Below are 22,212 nucleotides of genomic sequence, written 5' to 3'. Positions count from 1 at the left end.
TACTACTACTGAGTCCTACCTGCAGGAGAATGTTTCAGAACTGCATGTTAAGAGTTTTCTGTCTGAGCCAATTCAGAGCATGGACTCAGATCCCTTGAGATATTGGGCACAGAAAGCTTCAATGTGGCCTGATCTTGCAATACTAGCACAGCACTTTCTTTCCTGCCCGCCAACAAGTGTGCAAAGTGAAAGAGTATTTTCAATGACAGGGAACATAGTGAGTCCACACCGTGCACGTTTGTCTCCAGACTTAGTCGAGCAATTGGTTTTTATCAAAACGAACTTTCCACAGCTTGGGTATCCGAACTTTCCCTGTGACTGGGAGGAGTGAGCCTCTTGTCGAGGGCCGAGATCCAAGGTCAAGGGGTGGAAGAGAGGCTTGGCTCTATGCAGCTGTGCTCCCCGCATCGCTTGCTGGGGTGCCCGGCCACAAGAGGCAGCAGCGGCCACAACACTGCCGCTGCTGCCTCTTGTGGCCCACAGGAGAAGCCAGTCTGGGAGTCACAAGACATGAACACTCTGTCCTGCTGCGTCTCCAACACAGGCTTCTCACTCCCAGGCTCCTTTCCCCCAGTGTCCACCTCTGAGGCAGGCAAGTCCTCGCTGGGTTCTTCTGCCTCAGTGTCCATCTCCGACAGCATGATTGTGTGAATGAAGTATGAAAGAATTTCAGGCCAATACAATATAAAATTGCACTTACAGTGCACAGAGAGGTTGATACTCTAACTAAGTAGCTAGTGGTTGTACTAGTAGTAGCTAGCTACTAGCTAGCTACTACTACTAGCTACTACTTGGATATCCAGTTTATATCCAACTAGTAGCTACTACTACTAGCTACTAGTTGGATATAAACTGTTACTGTTATATCCACTACTGTAACAATATATTGATTAACCAAATATATACAAACACCCTTGAGTGTAATAAAAAGAGAAAACTGAGCACCCAGAAGTTGTACATTTCTGAAGGATTTTTTGTTCATGAGTCTGCTTTCTCCTAGTCCTTACTCCTACTTTAGTATCACAAGCATTAAAGTTTTTGCTTCAAATGGCTGTCTTGGTCATGGAGCAATTTTTGGCATTGACGTGTGAGTCATTGCAGTAGCTTGAGTGCTGCACACACTGCACACAGTGCACAATATTGTATTGGCCAGGTTGAAAGATGTGTGAATGGTCAGTAGCCACGGTTGAAGCCTTGACGTTGGCGCTACTGCTCACAAGTATACAACTTGTGCTAATTCAGCCAGACTGAATGTTGTATGGAAGTGTATGACTAACTTAGTTACTACTAAAACAATGAAATATGTTGGATTATAATAGACATACATCCGTACATGTCTGCTCTTTGTAATTTAGTAGTACCATACTATATTATTTTTGAATAATTATTATTAGTTAAATGACTAATAAAATAATATATAAAAAAGAACAAACAAACATTTTGCACAATGTTAACACATTTATTTTCTTTAACATATATTTAACTATTAGACAATAGACAAACATTTTTGTCAAAAAAAAAAATTAAAATAAAAAAAAACCAGCCCAGCAGCCCAGGTCAAGGCGAAATATGATGCCTTGACTTCATGATGTTGCAGCAGGGTCAGGCTCATGTGGAGAGGAGGGTGCCGCCACTGGAGAAACCTGCTCTGAAGCAGAGGGAACTGGCACCTCCTCCTCATGAGGCATCTCATGAGGAGGAGAAGCCATTTCCCTCTGCTCCTGAGGGGCCTCCTCCAGGGCTAACAACCTCCTCTCCACAGTGCAGACACTGGCCTGCACCTCTTCGACCTTCTGCTGCAACATCATGTAGTCGGCATCATATTTCGCCTTGAACTGCCGTACTTCCTGCAGGATCTCCTCCAACTTTGAATATTGTGCACAGCAGCACTTACAGGTTGGAGGAGATCCTGGAGGAAGTACGGCAGTGCTGGTGCTGGCACTGGCGCTGGCGCTGGTGGTGGTGCTGGTTGCAGTGGTGGGCCGCTGGCTCCTGGCAGCTTTATCTTGGCCTGTAAAGAAATTAAAAAAAAATAATAATTCAACATGAGACACAGAACTATACATTATACATACATTACACATAGTCAGATATGACAAATAAAAAAGCAAATACTGGATGCGTGCGAGCAAGTTTATAAAATAATCTACCCCTTATTTAGTTTATTGACCTTGAGGATTATAGAAAAATGAGGAGTCCATTGCAGGGGAGAAGGAGTGAGGGGGAGAGTGGAGGGATATCAAATCTATCAACATAGATTAGAGAGAATACATAATTTGAAGGATTGGAAGGAGAAATAATAGTCAATCTCAGGTTACACAGAATATGATGGTAGGAGATACACTACAAACCTCTTCTTTTTTTTCACCTTCAATTCTTTAGTTTACTATCATAGCCACTCAGTGTCATTTAATATATACAAATAAATAAATACACACTTCCCCCCATTCCCAATCCCCAGCCACTAAAACTGATTGATATAAAAAAAAAAAGATTTTGTTTTTCAGCCTCAGATAATATATACTACTTTACTGGCCGTGCCAAGAGATATATTATTTCCTACCTAGACCACTACTTGTTGCTGCCTCCGTCCTCCTTTGGTGACAGCTCTGCCTCCCACTAGGCCCAGGAAGCCCCGCCTCGTCCCTGCCTGGGTGTGGTTCTGTACAAGACAAATCAAAATTCAGAGAACAGTTAGAATTTTAAAAACAAGAATGAGATCAGACACAATGATTCATTCACTGTTATAGTAAAGAAACATTTTTAAACACAAATTCCATTACAATTAATTGAATACTTGTGTAATGTGTGTTGTTCTTGTGTAGTATTCTGAAAACAACTTACCAGGCACGGAACGGGCCACGGTTCGGCGGATCTCCTCGAGCCACCTACCCTCGTGCAATCGCAGATGGCGACCTGAAAATTAGAGGGATATACAGGAAAAAGAATAACATTGATTAATTTTTACAACATGCCCATGTTTTGCCTTGACCTACTAGATTATTTTTTATGCAACATACAAAAGTTAGTTATACATAAATACTATTTTATTTATATTTCAATGTGGCTTTCAAAAAAATCCCAAATACCACCATTTCAAAACGATAAATATAAATATCAATAATATACCACAGATAATTTTATTTCCTTTGTAGTCTAGTTATTAAGTATTAATACTAGTATAGTATAGGGTAAGGGTGGTACACTAGTAGCTAGCTAGCTAGTAGCTAGCTACTAGTATTTCTGTTTTTTTTAAATATATTTACTTAACATTATAACTTTTATTACTTATAGTAGTTAATTATTACATTATAATTATATAACTCAATGTATGCTACTAGTAGCTACTGTAGCTAGTATTACTATCATACTCTATTTAATTTTCAATGACAAAATAATATACATAATTTATAATTGAATATTATGATCAACATTATTATTTCTCACCTTTCTTTTTCAGGTCTTCCACCTCACGAGGGTAGGAGGCCTGCCGGCAAAACTCCTCCTGGAGAGAGGCCCAGGCAGCAGTCTCCCTTTGCAGGTTAGGCCTGCTGCCTGGGGGGGTGTAAAGGTTCCCCTCATCCAGGAGCATGAGCCGGGCTAGGAGGTCCACGTCGGCCTGGGTAAAGCGGGGCTTCCTGGACCTTGCTGCCACCTTGGAGGAGGACGGTGGGGAGGAGTCAGACTCCCTCCCCCTGTCACCACCAGACTCCCTTTCACGTTCCATCCTACCATGAGAAAATAAAAAAGGAGATGAAAAAAAGTATGTGCTATAGGACAGCTGTTTGTTCAGAAGCTCACACACTAATGCAGGGAGGGGCTAGGCAGCTCCCCCCTGTCTGTGAAGCCAGCCCTCAGCCCTCACCCTCACAGTGACAGTACACTATTCAGTTCAGTGGCAGGGACATGGGGGGAGGGGAGGAGTGAGGGTCAGGCAGCTGAGCTCCCCCCCCCCCCTACGTAATGCAGGCAGGGAGGGAGCTGTCTCAGCCCTCACCTTCACAGTGAGGGCTGAGACAGCTCCCTCCCTGCCTGCATTACATAGTGAGAGGCTTGCTGGCTTCACAGACAGGGGGGGGGGGGGAGCTCAGCTGCCTGACCCTCACTCCTCCCCTCCCCCCATGTCCCTGCCACTGAACTGAATAGTGTCCTGTCACTGTGAGGGTGAGGGCTGAGACAGCTCCCTCCCTGCCTGCATTACGTAGGGGGGGGGGGGAGCTCAGCTGCCTGACCCTCACTCCTCCCCTCCCCCCATGTCCCTGCCACTGAACTGAATAGTGTACTGTCACTGTGAGGGTGAGGGCTGAGACAGCTCCCTCCCTGCCTGCATTACGTAGTGAGAGGCTTGCTGGCTTCACAGACAGGGGGGGGGGGAGCTCAGCTGCCTGACCCTCACTCCTCCCCTCCCCCCATGTCCCTGCCACTGAACTGAATAGTGTACTGTCACTGTGAGGGTGAGGGCTGAGACAGGGAGGGAGGGAGCTGTCTCAGCCCTCACCCTCACAGTGACAGTACACTATTCAGTTCAGTGGCAGGGACATGGGGGGAGGGGAGGAGTGAGGGTCAGGCAGCTGAGCTCCCCCCCCCCCTACGTAATGCAGGCAGGGAGGGAGCTGTCTCAGCCTTCACCCTCACAGTGAGGGCTGAGACAGCTCCCTCCCTGCCTGCATTACGTAGTGAGAGGCTTGCTGGCTTCACAGACAGGGAGGGGGGGGGGGGGAGCTCAGCTGCCTGACCCTCACTCCTCCCCCCCCCCCATGTCCCTGCCACTGAACTGCATAGTGTACTGTCACTGTGAGGGTGAGGGCTGAGACAGCTCCCTCCCTGCCTGCATTACGTAGTGAGAGGCTTGCTGGCCTATACACTATTCAGTTCAGTGAGGGTCAGGCAGCTGAGCCCCCCCCCCCCCTACGTAATGCAGGCAGGGAGGGAGCTGTCTCAGCCCTCACCCTCACAGTGAGGGCTGAGACAGCTCCCTCCCTGCCTGCATTACGTAGTGAGAGGCTTGCTGGCTTCACAGACGGGGGGGGGGGAGCTCAGCTGCCTGACCCTCACTCCTCCCCTCCCCCCATGTCCCTGCCACTGAACTGAATAGTGTACTGTCACTGTGAGGGTGAGGGCTGAGACAGGGAGGGAGGGAGCTGTCTCAGCCCTCACCCTCACAGTGAGGGCTGAGACAGCTCCCTCCCTGCCTGCATTACGTAGTGAGAGGCTTGCTGGCCTATACACTATTCAGTTCAGTGAGGGTCAGGCAGCTGAGCTCCCCCCCCCCCTGTCTGTGAAGCCAGCCAGCCTCTCATGCAGGGAGGGAGCTGTCTGACACTGACAATCTCTGTTAAACTTTTTTTTCACTAAATTAGCATAAAATTTAATGAAGTACTTTTGTGTGTTAAACTTTTAATTTCCCCTAATGTAAGTAACTTCATTTAATATTATTTTAATATTATTTTATGCTACTTCACCGAAAAAAAAAGTGCATTAACTATTTAACTTAACCAACTAAGTAGCTAACTAAAGTAATACTGTATAAAAACTAAAACAAAATCTTATATGTTTTTATTATATTATACACTTACAGTGGTAGAGTTGATGATAGGTAACGAATCAAGGATAACGTTGTGTTGATTCGAATCAACTGTTGATTTTTTGCTGTGTAGTGTGTGTGTACTGTGTGCACTGCTGCTCACTTGCTCAGCTCACTGCTCACGCTCTGTCTCAGAAACAGCACGTACTAAGAAAATAATTATTAGTGCGTGTATTTTAAGCAAAATGGCCTCCGGGGACCTCACAGAGCATGCTCAAGGTAGTGCGCACTAACCCTAGGTAGTGCGCACAACCCAGCGATAGTGCGCACTAACTACGGATGATTTAAAATACTGATTCTACATTCCCATTGGCTGTTTTCCAGGTGGTGCGAACCAGTGGGAGCAGGGAACCGTACATTTAGCTAACGAACTCCTTAAAAATTGATACGTTTTACTTAAAAGTTGCAATTTTTGGCCGTGCGCACTAACATTAGTTAATGCGCACTAACGGTAACATTGAGCGCACTAACCCCGTTAGTGCGCACTAACTACGGATGATTTAAAATACTGATTCTACATTCCCATTGCCTGTTTTCCAGGTGGTGCGAACCAGTGGGAGCAGGGAACCGTACATTTAGCTAACGAACTCCTTAAAAATTGATACGTTTTACTTAAAAGTTGCAATTTTTGGCAGTGCGCACTAACATTAGTTAATGCGCACTAACGGTAACATTGAGCGCACTAACCCCGTTAGTGCGCACTAACTACGGATGATTTAAAATACTGATTCTACATTCCCATTGGCTGTTTTCCAGGTGGTGCGAACCAGTGGGAGCAGGGAACCGTACATTTAGCTAACGAACTCCTTAAAAATTGATACGTTTTACTTAAAAGTTGCAATTTTTGGCAGTGCGCACTAACATTAGTTAATGCGCACTAACGGTAACATTGAGCGCACTAACCCCGTTAGTGCGCACTAACTCCGTTCGTAAAAAAAAACCAAACACATGTGAAAAACTAAACTTTTAAACGAATCGGTCGACCGAAGCCAGACCCGATTCCTAAAAACGAAGCACATCTCTAATGCAGGCTCCCTCTCGCTCGCACACACACATCCACTCATACATGCTCCCTCTCTCTCACTCGCACACACACAGACCCCTCACAGACTCCCTCTCCCTCTAGTCACACACAGGCTCCCTTTCTCTCTCATGCATACAACCTCACACAGGCTGTCTCCCTCTCTCTCTCACACACACACTCCTACACACAGACTCCCTCTCCCACACACACATCCCTTCACACATGCTCCTTATCTCACAAACAAGCACCCTCACGTACACCCAATCCCTTTTTCATGCATACCAGCTCCCAGTCTCTCACACATATACACACTCCTTCACAATCTCCTCACATTGACTCCTTCTCTCTGGCACATATACCCACCCTCACACATGTTCTCTTTCACACATACTCACCCCCCCACACACACACATATCCCTACACACAGGCTCACAGTCTTACACACACACCCCTACACCCAACCTCGCAGAATCTCACACACACACAATCTCTATACACTGACTTGCTCTCACTGGGGTCTTCTCCGTCTTTGCTGCAACTGGGGCCCTCACCATTTTTGAGTAAGTGGGATGGGCTCCGCTCGCATGTAGCATACAACCTGGGGGAATTCTGCACTACTTCGGAATGCAGAATGTGTGCAGAATTCCCCTCCTGCACAGAATTTCCATTTTCTGCACAGAATTTGAAGCAGGCCCCGGTGTGCCAAGAGTGGACCCGATCCTGCTACAGCAAAGTTGGAGCAGGTCCCGGAGTGCAGAGATTGGAGTCCATCCCTCTCATGGTGAAGATGGAGCAGCGTCGTGGTGAAGATGGAGTAGGCCCTGGCTTACTGCGAGTGAAGCCCATCCCGCTCATGGCGAAGATGGAGCAGGCCCCGGTGTGCTGCATTGTGCTGAAGAGGGTGCAGGTCCCAGCATGCTGTGTAGCGGCAAAGATGGAACAGGCCCCGTGTGCTGCGAGCAGAGTCCATCCCGCTCACGGTGAAGAGGGTTATTTTCCAGCACACTTTTGCCCCCACAAAGTACAGGTGCATTGTTTGCAGGTTCTTACAGCCCACAAATCTTGTAGGCAATTGTCAGAGTACCCACAAGCTCTGTAGCTTCACAGCTATTTGAAAATTGCCCTTTCTATGTGTCTTAGTTGGGCGTCAATAAATTCTGGTATTACTCAGTCGCATGCATGTGTGTTCTGTGTTTGAGATTGAGAAGATGAGTCAGAGACAGAAAGAACATGAGAAACAATTCAACCATTAGAATCACTACCAGCTAGAAAGCCAAATCTGAAGAAAGAAACCCATGAAGAGTGGAAGGGATAGGTCGTCCCTTAATTATGCATATGCACTACATCATCTGCCGTTGAAAGTTTTCAGCTTCTATTTCAGATTTGTGGTTGTATAGTGAGAATTTAAGTCAAGGCAATGAATAGCCATTTGCTGAAAAATGGAAACAAATTGGTGAAAAATGCTACTGTTAAGCTTGCCGGTTACAGCAGCACCCTGACACCACCACAGGCCCTGGAACATCACAGCAGAATGCCACCATCATTGCATGCTCCGACGCCTCTGATGCTCCCAGACCCCCACCATCCCTTAGGTGCATGCACGTGCATACGCACACATTATATAGGCCACCTCGGCTGGAAATATTGAGCGGCACCCTCCGATGACTTCAGGCCGACTGGTCTATTTAAACAAGGACCTTGCAGCATTACCTTGCCTCATAACTGGGTCTCCTGCATCTGCAGTGTGTGTTGCTCCTGCGTCTTGGTTCCTGGTTCCTGTCTTGCTGTATCCTGTCTTGCCTCATCCAGTCCTGCCTTGTCCAACCTTACCTCATTCAGTGTTGCCTTGTCCAGCCTTGCCTTGTCTGGCCTTCCTTATCCATCCTTTCCTTCTCCTGTCTGTCTTGTTCAGTCTCATCTTGTTCAGTGTCATCCAGCCTTGGCCTGACTTTCGGATCTTGAACTCTTGCTGGACCTGACCACGATTGCCTCCCATCTGGATCTGACCTCTTGCTTGAACCTGACCACATCTGTCTGCAGCCTGTCCTGACCTTGCCCTTTCCTTGACTCCTCAAATCTACTGCCTGCTCTGAGCCCAGCATGCCCTCAGACTCTTGCTTACCTGACCCTGCCAGCCACCAGAAACCAAGGGCTCAACCTGTGGGGTAGGCTACTGCTATAGGTGAAGCTCCAGCCTGTCTTGCTTCAGGGCACATTCGCTAACTGTTGTCCTAGGCCTTGTAGTTTTGCCTACAAGTCTGCATCAACTATGCCACAGCAGCAAGGGCTCACACCCACACTACCCTCCACAATTTGCTGAGGCCATGAGCTTGCAGACTCACATCAGGCCTCTGCTATCACCAGGCTAGAGCACCTGCTTCTGCAGCAGCAGGACCAGCTGACTACCATGGCTGGGCACCTCCAGTGTATTGCTGCCTGGTCCTCTATGGCTTAAGATCCAGCAGCCACAATATGGCCTACTATGCCCACGCTTCATTTACCTTTGCCTTGGAGGTACAATGGAAATCCAGTGAAATGTAGAGGCTTCCTAAATCTATGTTGGATGCAGTATGAATTGCAGACACTTTTGTTCCTGATGGAATCAAAGTGACCTATATTCTATCCCTGACGGGCAGCTCCATCCTGGCTTAGGCCTCACCCCTTTGGGAAAGAGATGATTCACTCCTTGTGGAAGTGAAACACTTCTTGCAAGAATTCCAGCAGATTTATGATGAGTTTGGTCACACGGCTTCCAAGATGTCCAAACTCCTGCAGGTCAGACAGGGTTCTTGGTCTGTGGGGAAGTATGCAATGCAGTTCCACGCCCTAGTCTCTGAACTTCAGTGGGGGAGTGACAGTCTGATTGCAATCTTCAGGCAAGGGCTCTTGGAGCACATTAAAGACAAGCTGGCTGCCAGGGATCTGCCTGACATGTTGGAGGGCCTAATCAACCTATTCATCTGTCTGGACCTGAGGGTCCCAGAAAGGGCCAAGAGAGGAACTTGACCAGTGGCTCCCACTCACCTCCTGAGCTGGGACCAGCACCGGTAGATGCCATGCAGGTCAACCACCTCAAGCTGTCTGTGGAGAAGAAGCAGAGGTGCCATAATATCAATCTGTGCCTATATTGTGCTGCATATGGGCATTTCGCAAGTTACTGCCAAATAAAGCCAGGAAACTCGAGGACCTAGGTCTGGTGGGACAGGATACTCTAAGTCATCCCTGTACCTCTCCTCATCTTCTAGTACCAGTACATCTCTCTCTTGAGGACATTCTTCTGGACACTCTTGCCTTCCTGGATTCCGGCGCTGGTGGCAGTTTCATCCACGGGGCCTTGGTCCATCACTACGAGATACCAACATTTCCTTCTGATATTCCGCTCTCAATCTCATCCATATATGGAGAACCTTCGCCTGGACATATGAGAGCCACCGTATCACTCACCATGCAAACAGGTATTCTGTATAGAGAGCAAATCAGTCTTTATGTGTTTCCTAAAACTGCCAATGCAATCATCTTGGGCCTACCATGGTTCATGCTACATCAGCCCCACATCGACTGGGCCAAGTTACAGATCGCCAAATAGAGCTCTCACTGTCATAAGCAATGTCTTGCCAAAGTTCCACCTGTGGTGCCTCTGACTCAGACAGTTACGTCAGAGCTTCCAAGTCTGCAATCACAATACACAGAGTTTACAGATTTGTTTAGCAACCAATAGGCAAAGGTCCTTCCATCTCATTGCTCCTATGACTGTGTCTTTGATTTGTACCACCTAGAAGTTGGGTATACCTGCTAACTACCTCAAAACAGAGGCTATGACCAAATATATTAAAGAGAATTTGGACAAAGGCTTCATTTGTCCCTCTTCATCACCTGATGGGCCTGGATTGTTTTTTTGTAGGGAAAAAAGACAGGTCGCTACATCCCTCTATTGACTATTGTGATCTTAACTCTATTACCAAGAAGAACCTCTTTCCTCTTCCCTTGATCTCCAAACATTTCACTGCCTTCAGGATGTGCAAATATTTACCAACCTGGATCTTTGTGGGCATACAACCTGATCAGGATCTGAGAAGGCGATGATTGAAAAACCATCTTTAATACCGGTTGCAGACAATATGAATACCTAGTGATGCCCTTTGGGGTCTGCAACACCCCAGCAGTCTTCCAATTTATGATCTTTTGAGACCTGCTCTACTCCCATGTGGTGGTCTATCTGGATGATATCCTGGTGTTCTCTAAGTACTTGACAGAGCATCAATTTCAAGTGAAACAGGTCCTCCAGAGACTCCGTGAGCATCACCTTTACGCCAAGTTAGAGAAATGTACCTTTGAACAGGAAGGACTTCCCTTCTTGAAATATATAATCTCTCGCCAAGGACTAAATATGGACCTAGACAAGTTGAAGGCTATATTGACGTGGCCCTGGCTTGTGGGCCTCAAGGCACTGCAGCACTTCCTGGAGTTCACAAATTACAATAGGCAATTTATTGATGATTACTCCATCTTGGTGGCCCCACTCATAGCCCTTACCAAGAGGGCTCAGACACCAGAAACTGGACCACAGATGCTATCCAAGCCTTCGAGCATCTCAAGGAGTTTACCCTTGATCTGTGTCTACATTACCCAGACCCTTCCAAGCTATTCATTTTGGAGGTAGAAGCATCCATCCTTGGGGTAGGCACTGTCCTCCTGCAGCATAGCCCTGCTCCTACTTCTCAAAAAATTTCTCTCCTGCTGAGAACTATACCATTAGAGATTGTGAGCTACTGACTTAGAGTAATGGCGATACTTGATGGAAGGGACAGACATCCAGTAACCATTTATATGGATCACAAAAACCTGGATCACCTGACACAAGGGCAGAGATTGAACCCTCGGCAAGCCAGGTGATCATTGTTTTTCAATCGGTTTAACTTTGAGTTGCGGTACCACCCCACAGAGAAGAACCTTCGAGCTGATGCCCTCTCACAGTCCTTCAATACTGAAGGCTCTCTGGAGACTCTGTGACATATCATCAACCCTGTGAAAATTGTGGTTGCTGCCACATTCACAGTTCCTCCTGGGAAGACCATTGTCCCCAGCATCTAAGTCAGAAGGTCCTTCAGTGGGCCCATGACCAGTTGGCAGGTCACTCAGGTATCACCAGAAAATTGGAGTTAATCTTCCAACACTACTGGTGGCCCTAGATGAAGACTGACATGAAGCGCTATGTAGTGTCCTGCCCCTCGTGTGCCATGAATAAGAGTGCGTGAGCTCAACCTTGGGGGTTGTTACATTCGCTGCCAGCCACCAAGGAACCTTGGACCCACTTGGCCAGTGACTTTATCACTGACCTTCCCCTTTCTAGTGACAACACCACTATATTGGGTATCAGTGGATCAATTTTCTGAGATGGTGCATTTCATACCACTCCTGGGCCTCCCTTTGGTGCCTGAATTGGCTAAACTATTTGTTCAACATCTCTTCCGTCTGCATGAGCTTCCCCTTCACATCCTCTCTGACTGGGGAGTACAGTCCACAGCCCGTTTCTGGAAAAGCTTATGCAGAAAGTTTGGAATTACCTTGGATTTCACTTCTGCTACCACCCCAGAGCAATGGACAAACTGAGGAAGTAAATAAGGATCTCAAGGCCTTTCTATGAGGCTATGTGAACCAGCGACAGGATAATTAAAGCGTCCCTCCTCCCATCGGCTGAATTCTGCCACAATAACCATGTGAGCAGTTCCATTGGGTCCTTACCCTTCTGTATAATATTTGGGCATTATCCCCATACACCTAAGCCTGTCCCATTCACTGTCACTTGCCTTGCAGCCAACCTAATGGGAACTGAACTCCAGGATATCTGGCAGAGGATGCACTGCCTCCTGGAGCAAGCGGCAGAACTGTTGAAGAAACAGGCAGACAGGAAACATCGCCCAGGTCCCCAGCTACAACCAGGTAACTTGGTATGGCTCAGCACAAAGAACCTATGCTGAAGGATTCCTTCACTGACGTTTCTGCCCAGGTTCACGGGCCCATTCCGTATCCTGCAGCAACTGGGACCAGTGACTTACAAACTAAAGTTACCCTCGTCCCTATGTGTCCACAGATCTAATAATGACGTGTCCCAGAATCTACTCAAATTATACATGGCATACAGCTTTCTTATATACAATCTTGATGGCAAAGTGCTTTACTATTTTTTTCTTTTCTGGGGCTTCCATATAAGAGATGGAAAAAAAATATTGAATCTTCTCTAAAAACTATGGCTAATGTTACAGGTTGCCAAGTGTCTTATCTGAGATATACTTTTTCTGTTGGGCTGCTCATGTTTCTCACAGAAATGCCTGTTTTTCACTTGTGCTCCATTTTTGCTGAGTTAGTCTTTTTATTATTTATTATTTAATCCAGTCTGTCTTCACCACAAGGACTTTCACGTGTCTCTGCTGAAACCCGCAATTCTCTCATGGCTGGGCAGACCTCCCCTCCAGGCCTACTGAAGTCTCTTCAGGAGAAGATACCTAATATGAAGTCCAAGAGATCTTGGATTCCTGGAAGATCTGGAACCAGATTCAATATCTAATCTCCTGGAAAAACTATGGACCCGAAGAAAATTAGTGGGAGCCAGCCTCTAACCTCCAAGCTGCCCAGCCGGTACTTGAGTTCCAAAAGAATTTCCCCAGGAACCCCAAGAACAGAAAACTGGGGGGGTGGCTTTGGTGGTGGGGGGGGGGTACTGTTATTTTATACGGTTGTGGCAGGCCACTGCAACTGACTATACTCACCCCGAAACCACCACAATCCCAGGAACATCACTGCAGAACGCCACCATCCTCACATGCTCCAGATGCCACTGATGCTTCAGGGCTGCTGCATTCCCTTAGGAGTGTCCACACGCACATGCATATTCGCACATTATATAGGCTCCAGGGTGGGAAATGCTGAATGGTACCCTCCAATGACGTCAGCATTATTTCAGCACAGCAACAGGTCTCCTATATCTGCAGTGCAGGTTGCTCCTGCGTCTTGATTCCTGCTTCCTGTCTGTGTAACTGGCTCCTGGTTCCTATTTTGCTGTCTACTGTCTTGCCTCATCCAGTCTTCCTCATCCAGCCTTCCTTGTCCAGCCTTGCCTTGTCCTGTCTGTCTTGTCCGGTGTCTTCTGTGTGTCTTGATCCATCCTTGGTCCGACTTCTGGATCTTGACCTCTTGCCTGGACCTGGTCATGATTGTCTGCCACCTGGACCTTACATATTGTCTGGACCTGACCATGACTACCTGCCGCCTGGACCTGACCTCTTGCTTGCACCTGACCATGTTTGTCCGCAGCCTGCCCCAACCTTGGCTTTCTCTGGCTAACTTTCTCTGGCTAACTAGCCGGGAATATTCAGCAGCGCTGTCTCGATCTCAATATACCCCGCTATCTTTAAGAACAGGTCTGTGGCCTGACCAGAATTAGCCGGATGTTATTTGACTAACGCTGAAAATTGGCGCTAGCCAGATAATTTATTAGGTTAATGCTACTCCTCCCCAGAACTATCGTCGCCTCCCCCAGTTATTTGGCTAAAATTTATCTGGTTAAGTGGCTGAATATGTCGGTTTTGCCATTTAAAGTGATAACTTTAAAGTTATACCTCTAAATGGCTTTTGAAAATCAATCTCTACATGTATAAGGCCCCTTTGCTTTACCTTTCCCTAAATCAGGGGTGGTCTGATCTAGTATCCAGAGTTCTAGAGTCCTGTGCATGCTTGTGGGTATGCAGTAGGTAGTTTCTGCCAGCAGAAGGTGTATAGGAACTTTTCTGGAGAGTTCCAGTTTCCCAGGATATGGATGGAGAGTTGGTTTGCTAGAGGCATGAGAGGTTTTCCATGGATGGTGAGGGGAGGTTTTTTTGCCAACCAGATCAACATGAACCAGTTTATCAGTCGCCTGAATTCAGAAGCTGGGAGCAAGTGGCATTTGAAGAAGCAAAATCAGAATAACACCATAGACATGCTAATGTTTGAAAGCAGTAAAATCTTTGAAGTGACAAAATGGCAATCTGGTTCTAAACCAGCTTTAGATCCAACTAATGGGGTGGGGAATAGACGAAATTTGTTTTTTCAAGAGGAGAGAATGCTCTCTGTTAATCTTGTTGCAGATAAAATAAGAAAGTGAAATGTACTGTTGGGGATATCCTGCTCTTTAAAGCAGAAGTGCAGGAGAAGAGGAGTAAGTATATTGTTTGATGCATTGGTTTTCTGTATTCTGTTACCATTTACTACAAAAGTGAATTTTTTGGGAAACAGGAGTGGTTTGCTTGAAGTGTAACTGAGTTTAAAAAGGGTTTAGACAAGTTCCGGGAGAGAAACTCCATAAACCACTATTACCCATATAGATTTGGAAAAGCCACTGCTTATCCCTGGTTATGAGCAAGAGGGAGGATTAGACTTATTCATTGGCATCCTGTTGAGAACTTGTGACCTTGGTTGGCCACTGTTGAAATACAAGATGCTGGACTTGATAGGGCTTGATAGACCTTTTGTGTAACCCAGGAGGACATTTCTTAAGCAAGATTACTCTTTAAAGGTAGCAATATTGCACTGTTTTCCCCACCAGGGAGCTAAACTGTGCATATGTTTTAATCATTGGAGCCAAATTTTATATGGCCATACTAGACCTCAAACCCACCTGAAGAAGCCCAGTCACTCATGCCAGTCTTGATGAATTTAAATGTGTTGAATGTTAATTTTGCAAGCACAAATTATTTAGTAAACAGCTACAGAATGATTATGACATAGTAAACTGACCTGGGGACAGGTCAGCATAAGAACATAAGAACATAAGAAAATGCCATACTGGGTCAGACCAAGGGTCCATCAAGCCCAGCATCCTGTTTCCAACAGTGGCCAATCCAGGCCATAAGAACCTGGCAAGTACCCAAAAACTATGTCATAAACTATTTAAGCTTAGAATAAATCCGTGCATATCAGAATATAAACTCCTCCCATTTGTCATCATTAATGGGTTTTATTACATCTATTACAATAAATGTAATGGTTTTCAAGTATTGAAACATTACACATTCAGTAATTGTCTCACATAATAAAAAAATAAAAATAGATTTTCATATGATTATAAAATAAGGCACTAGAATATCAAATTAATTTTAATTTCCACTTTACCAAGTAAAATAGTCTTACTATCCCAGTTTTAATGATATAAAAGAGACCAAGCCATATAAGTGCTGTGAGTTTCATAGATGCTTGATTATGTTGCTTCCGTGTCTCAGGAGCCACTCAAAGAGTTCAGGAATTTATTGCAGTCCGACCATGCAGTGCCCAATCTCTGTCTTGTAAGAAAAGCAGAAATGGACAGCACAATAAGGCTGTGAAGCGAGAATCCAGTTCCCGTGATGTCCAGAAGAGACCAGGACCACACAACAATGAGGGATCCCACGAAGAACATAGAAGCCAGGCAGGAGCAGAAGCAGAGAGTCCTGAGGAGGACTAGCCCCATGCAAAGAGGCAAACAAGAAATGGAAGCAGGACCCTTAAATAGGGCTGAAGAGTAGGAGACGACCAGGGAGGAGTTCAGGTGGGGCCCGGGTCAACTCCGTCTGCAGGCCCTTTTAAAGAAGAAGAGAGGCGTGGCCCTGCACCTAAGAACCAGGAAGCAGTAAGGAGTGTAGGACCATGGACAGCGACCATGCTGCAGATGCTGAGATGCCGGAGCAGGAAGGAGGAATGGGCCACCGGGCAGGCCCCCAACGTAGGATTGGCTTCCTGCTGCGGAGAGCCAGCTGGGTGCGGCTCCCTGCCACCAGCAAGGTCAGGGATGAGGGCCCCTCCCCACGGAGGGGGCAAGCCATGTTGGCGGCCTCTAGTCCACATGGAAGCATGGCGGCAGGCCTGCCGTGCAGGAGAGGAACACGGGCGGCTCCTGCTGCGAAGGAGGACCTCGGCAATGGCTCCTGCTGTGCCGGCACAACAGTGGCCTCCAGGCCATGAGGTAAGCACCTGCTCGCGGCAGGTCATAGGAAAAAACATTGGAACGGGAAATTTGGAAACACAGAAACCAGACAGTGGAGATGAATTTCTGGGTGTAGGCACCTCCTGCAGGTCATGTAGAACCCAGAAATAAAAATTTCCCCCCCAAAAAAAATTTCTTGGGTTGAAGATAAAGTCCAGGAACAAGATCTGGGACAAGGACAGTCCCACCGGGCACATGGCCTTTGCAATCTGTTATGCACACAGGCTTTGGCAAGGTGTTGTGCGCGGGAGGCTACGAACATCTGTTGCACGGGAACGAGGAGAGTGTGCCCTTGGACCTCTGCGAACCGGGAGAGAAGCTCCAAGGAAGCGCTGAGGCAGGTGAGATGGAGCTTCATCTGGGCAGTGACCGGAAGCCCAGGCCCCCACGAACCTGCACGGCCTCTGTGAGACCAACTACGCAAGGTTGAGTAGTCCTCTGACCACTCCAAGCCCTTTCGGACCTGCTGCTGGGTAACGGCAGAGGCGGCAGGCCAGACAGGAGGAAAGGGCGGACAAAGACTCTGGAGCTGAAGACTCAGATGAGGAACTTGGAACATGGAGACTCAGATGAGGAACTTGGAACGTGGAGACTCAGACGAGGAACTGGAACAAGGAGACTCAGACGCAAGCGAGCAAAGTCCCTCATGCGCCCTACACAGCCCAGCCAGGCTGGTCGTGGACCACACTGTCTCCTATGTGCCCTACACAGCTGGTCTGCTGGTCGCAGACCACAAGGAGAGCGGGCAAGCTCTGGACATCAAACACGGGTCAGGAACGAAGCAGCACCCAGACCCTCTGAGGTCGGAACAGGATACTAGACTCAGGATAGAAACTCGAAACTTGGAATACGGAACTTTAAAAACAAGGAACCTCCGGAGGCGCGGGCTGCTCAGGAACATCAGGACTTGGATCACAGAACATCAGGACTTGTATCACGGAACAACAGGACTGGATTGCAGAACATCAGGACTGGATTATCAGGACTTGGAACATCAGGACTGGATCACAGAACATCAGGACTGAATCAAAAAACATCAGGACTTGGATCACAGGACATCAGGACTGGATCGCGGATCATCAGGACTGGATCACAGAACATCAGGACTGGGTCATGGAACATCAGGACTGAATCACAGAACACCAGGAACATAGACAAAGGACATCCAGAAGAGACCAGGAACATACAACAATGAGGGATCCCACGAAGAACATAGAAGCCAGGCAGGAGCAGAAACAGAGAATCCTGAGAAGGACTAGCCCCTTGCAAAAAGGCAAACAAGGAATGGAAGCAGAGCCCTTAATTAGGGCTGAAGAGTAGGAGATGCCCAGGGAGGGGTTCAGGTGGGGCCCAGGGCATATCTGGCAACGGGCCCTTTAAAAGAAGAAGAGAGGCGCGGCCCACGCGCCTAAGAAGCAGGAAGGAGTGCAGGACCATGGACAGCGGCCATGCTGCAGACTCTGAGACACTGGAGCAGGAAGGAGGAACGGGCCGCCGGACACGCCCAACGTAGGAGCGACTTCCTGCTGCAGAGAGGCAGCTGGGGGCGGCTCCCTGCCACCAGCAAGGTCAGGGATGAGGGCCTCGCCCCACAGAGGGGGCAAGGCAAGGCGGTGGCCTCCAGGCTGCATGGAAGCACGGCGGCAGGCTAGCCGTGCAGGAGAGGAACACAAGCAGCTCCTGCCACGAAGGAGGACCTCGGCAACGGCTCCTGCCACGCCAGCATGACAGCGGCCTCCGGACCGCAATGTAAGTGCCTGCTCACAGCTAGGCCCGCGCGCAGGAGCGCAACTGCACATTTTCCCTATGTGCTGAAATATTGCAGACCCTGCTGATCTCAGTTTTATTTTTCCCATTAAGTGATACACATCAAAGCACAGAAATTCCAGTTCCAGTATAAATTAGATTAGGTCTGACTGGAAACTGGAAAAAAATCTGAAATTAATCAATTCTAAAGTGGCATTCAAGTCAGTCATGCCTACTTTGCATTTCTCTTTTGGCCAGTTGTTGGGATAATCCTGGCAAAGTGGACAATCACATCCAATTTTGCAACCACACATCATCATGATGTTTTTCGACGGGGTTGATGGAGCATAACATCTTTTATCACAACCGGTTCGCTACAAGAAATCAGTTCAATTTAATGTAATGCTTCATCAGGTAACAGGGCCAATCGCCATGTTGTCACTGCTGTACGGCAGCAGGTGTAGCATTCCAGCTGTTGTGCAGAGCTAGTGTAGTGCAAGCTTGTTGAGTTTAGCAGATGTAGATTCCAACCGTTAAGAAGAGCTTGCGTATTCAAGCAGCACAACAGATGTAAAGCCCCAGTCTTTAGAACCTGTACTAAAGGCACAAATAAAACACATCTGCATTCAGTCAGTTTTTGCCCTAATAGATGGTCCTGGACAATGAAATCAAAAGGCATTTATATTTGTATTCTATCCAAAAGTTTTCTAAAGTAGACTTTACTATTATGTCATAGTTAAAACAAAGCTGAAGAAAAATACATATATTAACATTTAGCCTTCTGAAATTATTTAAATTAGACTTAACAAGTAAGCCATTCTTAGGATGTAGAAATTAGTTATACCAGAACCCAATCTTCCATAACTTAATCTACCTTATCAGCTGCTGTCAGGCTATAATAAGCAGAGGAAGTACAAGTTTTGCATTATGGACTAATGATGACATAATCATCAAGCATGTCCATTCGAAGCATGTCAATAATGAGATGCAAATTTTATGGAAAGAAGATTTGAGGAAAATCCAGCTATACTAGTCGATCCAAAGGGTAGAAGTTTTTAAAGCAGTATGCAGAGTTCCATGATCATGCCAAGAATGATAGCACAGCTAATTCTGCTGGGATCTTAGGGTGGTTTCAGAGATAAGACCTATCAGCACCTAGATAAGCTGGCCAGTCGGGAGCCAAGATAGGCGTTCAGCTAGGTACCTTTCTGGTCACTTGGGTGCTCAAAATGTTGCCTTGTTAAGTTGGCCGATCGGGCACTGAGATAAGCGCTCAGCTAGATGCAATTCAGAGTGCTTGGACTCAGAGAAAAGCACCTAGCTAAAGTGGCCGGTTAGGAGCCGAGATAGGCGCTCAGCTAGGTGCCTTTGTGGTCGCTCAGGCACCCAGAAAGTGCCTAGCTAATCTGGACGGTCGGTCACTGAGATAGGCGCTCTGCTAGGTGCCTTTCTGGTCACTCAGGAGAAAGGCACCTAGCTAAGCTGGCTGGTCGGACACCGAGATAGGAGCTCAGCTGGGCACGATTCAGGATGCTCAGACACTGAGAAAAGCACTTAGTTAAGCTGGCCGCTCAGATGCCAAGATAGGCCATTTTCTGGATGCCCAAGCAACTTGAAAAGTAGTGGCATTGAGGCACCTGTCTGAGCGCCTATCTCAGCACATTGAAAAATAAGTAAATATAAATAAAAGAGCATTTAAATTCATTATTTTTCTATGTGGCATACAAAATTACCTTGTAGGCAAAGGCAAATTTTGGTCATGTTTTATCATAATTAATTTTATTCCTTTATTGCTCCACATCTAAGGTCATCTTTTGAGACTTCACAAGGGTAATGTTGCGCTGGAGGGGGACCCTTGGCCTGGTGCAGGATTGGTACGGCCCTCTGGTCGGACCCAGAGAGCGCCTGCCACCAGGAGGCGGAACACAAAAGGAGACAGAGGCTAACTAGAGCTTCACCAATAACAGTCCGGGGTTTCTGCAGGTTGAGCCCTTGGGTACCCGGACCGCCTGGACTTAAGTGGGCCTCTGGTGGTCTCTTGGAGAGATAGCAGAGTGGTGTGCCCACCACGAGCAAGGATGCATGGCTGATGCAGAGTGGATGGACTAGACCTGAACTGGAAGCTCCGAAGATCTCAGGGAGGCAACAGTTCAGGAAGGTTCTCCGGGCAAGACAGGGAGTGCCTGCAGGCCTAGTCAGGTGGAAGCTGCAGTTAGTTTCCAAGCAGGTTGGTCTGATAGTCACAGTAGGCCAGAAGAGAGTGTCCGAGTGAAGTGCAAAGGTCAGAGCCAGGAGAAGTCAGCCAAAGCAGGGGTCAATACCAGAATTAGTCAGGGCATGGTCAAGACAAGCGAGAGTCGGTTCCAGGCAGCAGACAAGAGAATGGTCAGGCAGGTAGTGGTCAGTACCAAGGGTCAGTCCAAAGAGCTACTACCTGAGAAGGGTACAGGAACAAACGGAGCCACTGGGAATGGAAGATAGGGATGTGAATCGTGTCCTCGATCGTCTTAACGATCGATTTCGGCTGGGAGGGGGAGGGAATCGTATTGTTGCCGTTTGGGGGGGTAAAATATCGTGAAAAATCGTTAAAAATCGTTAAAAATCGAAAAATCGAAAATCGAAAAACCGGCACATTAAAACCCCCTAAAACCCACCCCCGACCCTTTAAATTAAATCCCCCACCCTCCCGAACCCCCCCCCAAATAACTTAAATAACCTGCGGGTCCAGCGGCGGTCCGGAACGGCAGCGGTCCGGAACGGGCTCCTGCTCTGAATCTTGTCGTCTTCAGCCGGCGCCATTTTCCAAAATGGCGCCGAAAAATGGCGGCGGCCATAGACGAAAAAGATTGGACGGCAGGAGGTCCTTCCGGACCCCCGCTGGACTTTTGGCAAGTCTCGTGGGGGTCAGGAGGCCCCCCACAAGCTGGCCAAAAGTTCCTGGAGGTCCAGCGGGGGTCAGGGAGCGATTTCCCGCCGCGAATCGTTTTCGTACGGAAAATGGCGCCGGCAGGAGATCGACTGCAGGAGGTCGTTCAGCGAGGCGCCGGAACCCTCGCTGAACGACCTCCTGCAGTCGATCTCCTGCCGGCGCCATTTTCCGTACGAAAACGATTCGTGGCGGGAAATCGCTCCCTGACCCCCGCTGGACCTCCAGGAACTTTTGGCCAGCTTGTGGGGGGCCTCCTGACCCCCACGAGACTTGCCAAAAGTCCAGCGGGGGTCCGGAAGGACCTCCTGCCGTCCAATCTTTTTCGTCTATGGCCGCCGCCATTTTTCGGCGCCATTTTGGAAAATGGCGCCGGCTGAAGACGACAAGATTCAGAGCAGGAGCCCGTTCTGGACCGCTGCCGTTCCGGACCGCCGCTGGACCCGCAGGTTATTTAAGTTATTTGGGGGGGGGTTCGGGAGGGTGGGGGATTTAATTTAAAGGGTCGGGGGTGGGTTTTAGGGGGTTTTAGTGTGCCGGCTCACGATTCTAACGATTTATAACGATAAATCGTTAGAATCTGTATTGTATTGTGTTCCATAACGGTTTAAGACGATATTAAAATTATCGGACGATAATTTTAATCGTCCTAAAACGATTCACATCCCTAATGGAAGACACTGGAGCACGGAGACACTGGAACACGGAGACACTGGAACAGGAGACACTGGAACACAAAGGCAAACTAACACACCAATGGTGTCAACCTGATTGCCAAGGCAGGGATTAGGTGTTTGAGCCCTGCCTTATATACAGGGCTCTGGTGATGTCATCCAAACGCTCCTCCCTCGGTTTTCCCGCGCTAGTCCCTTTAAAAGACTGGACGTCGACCACGTGCGCACCTAGGGGCGGCGCCGAGACGGCCGAAGACGCGGAGC

This window comes from Rhinatrema bivittatum, chromosome 2 (genome assembly GCF_901001135.1).
Source record: "Rhinatrema bivittatum chromosome 2, aRhiBiv1.1, whole genome shotgun sequence".
NCBI lineage: Eukaryota > Metazoa > Chordata > Amphibia > Gymnophiona > Rhinatrematidae > Rhinatrema > Rhinatrema bivittatum.
The sequence above is the reverse complement of the archived record's forward strand: the minus strand, read 5'-3'. Positions refer to the sequence as shown.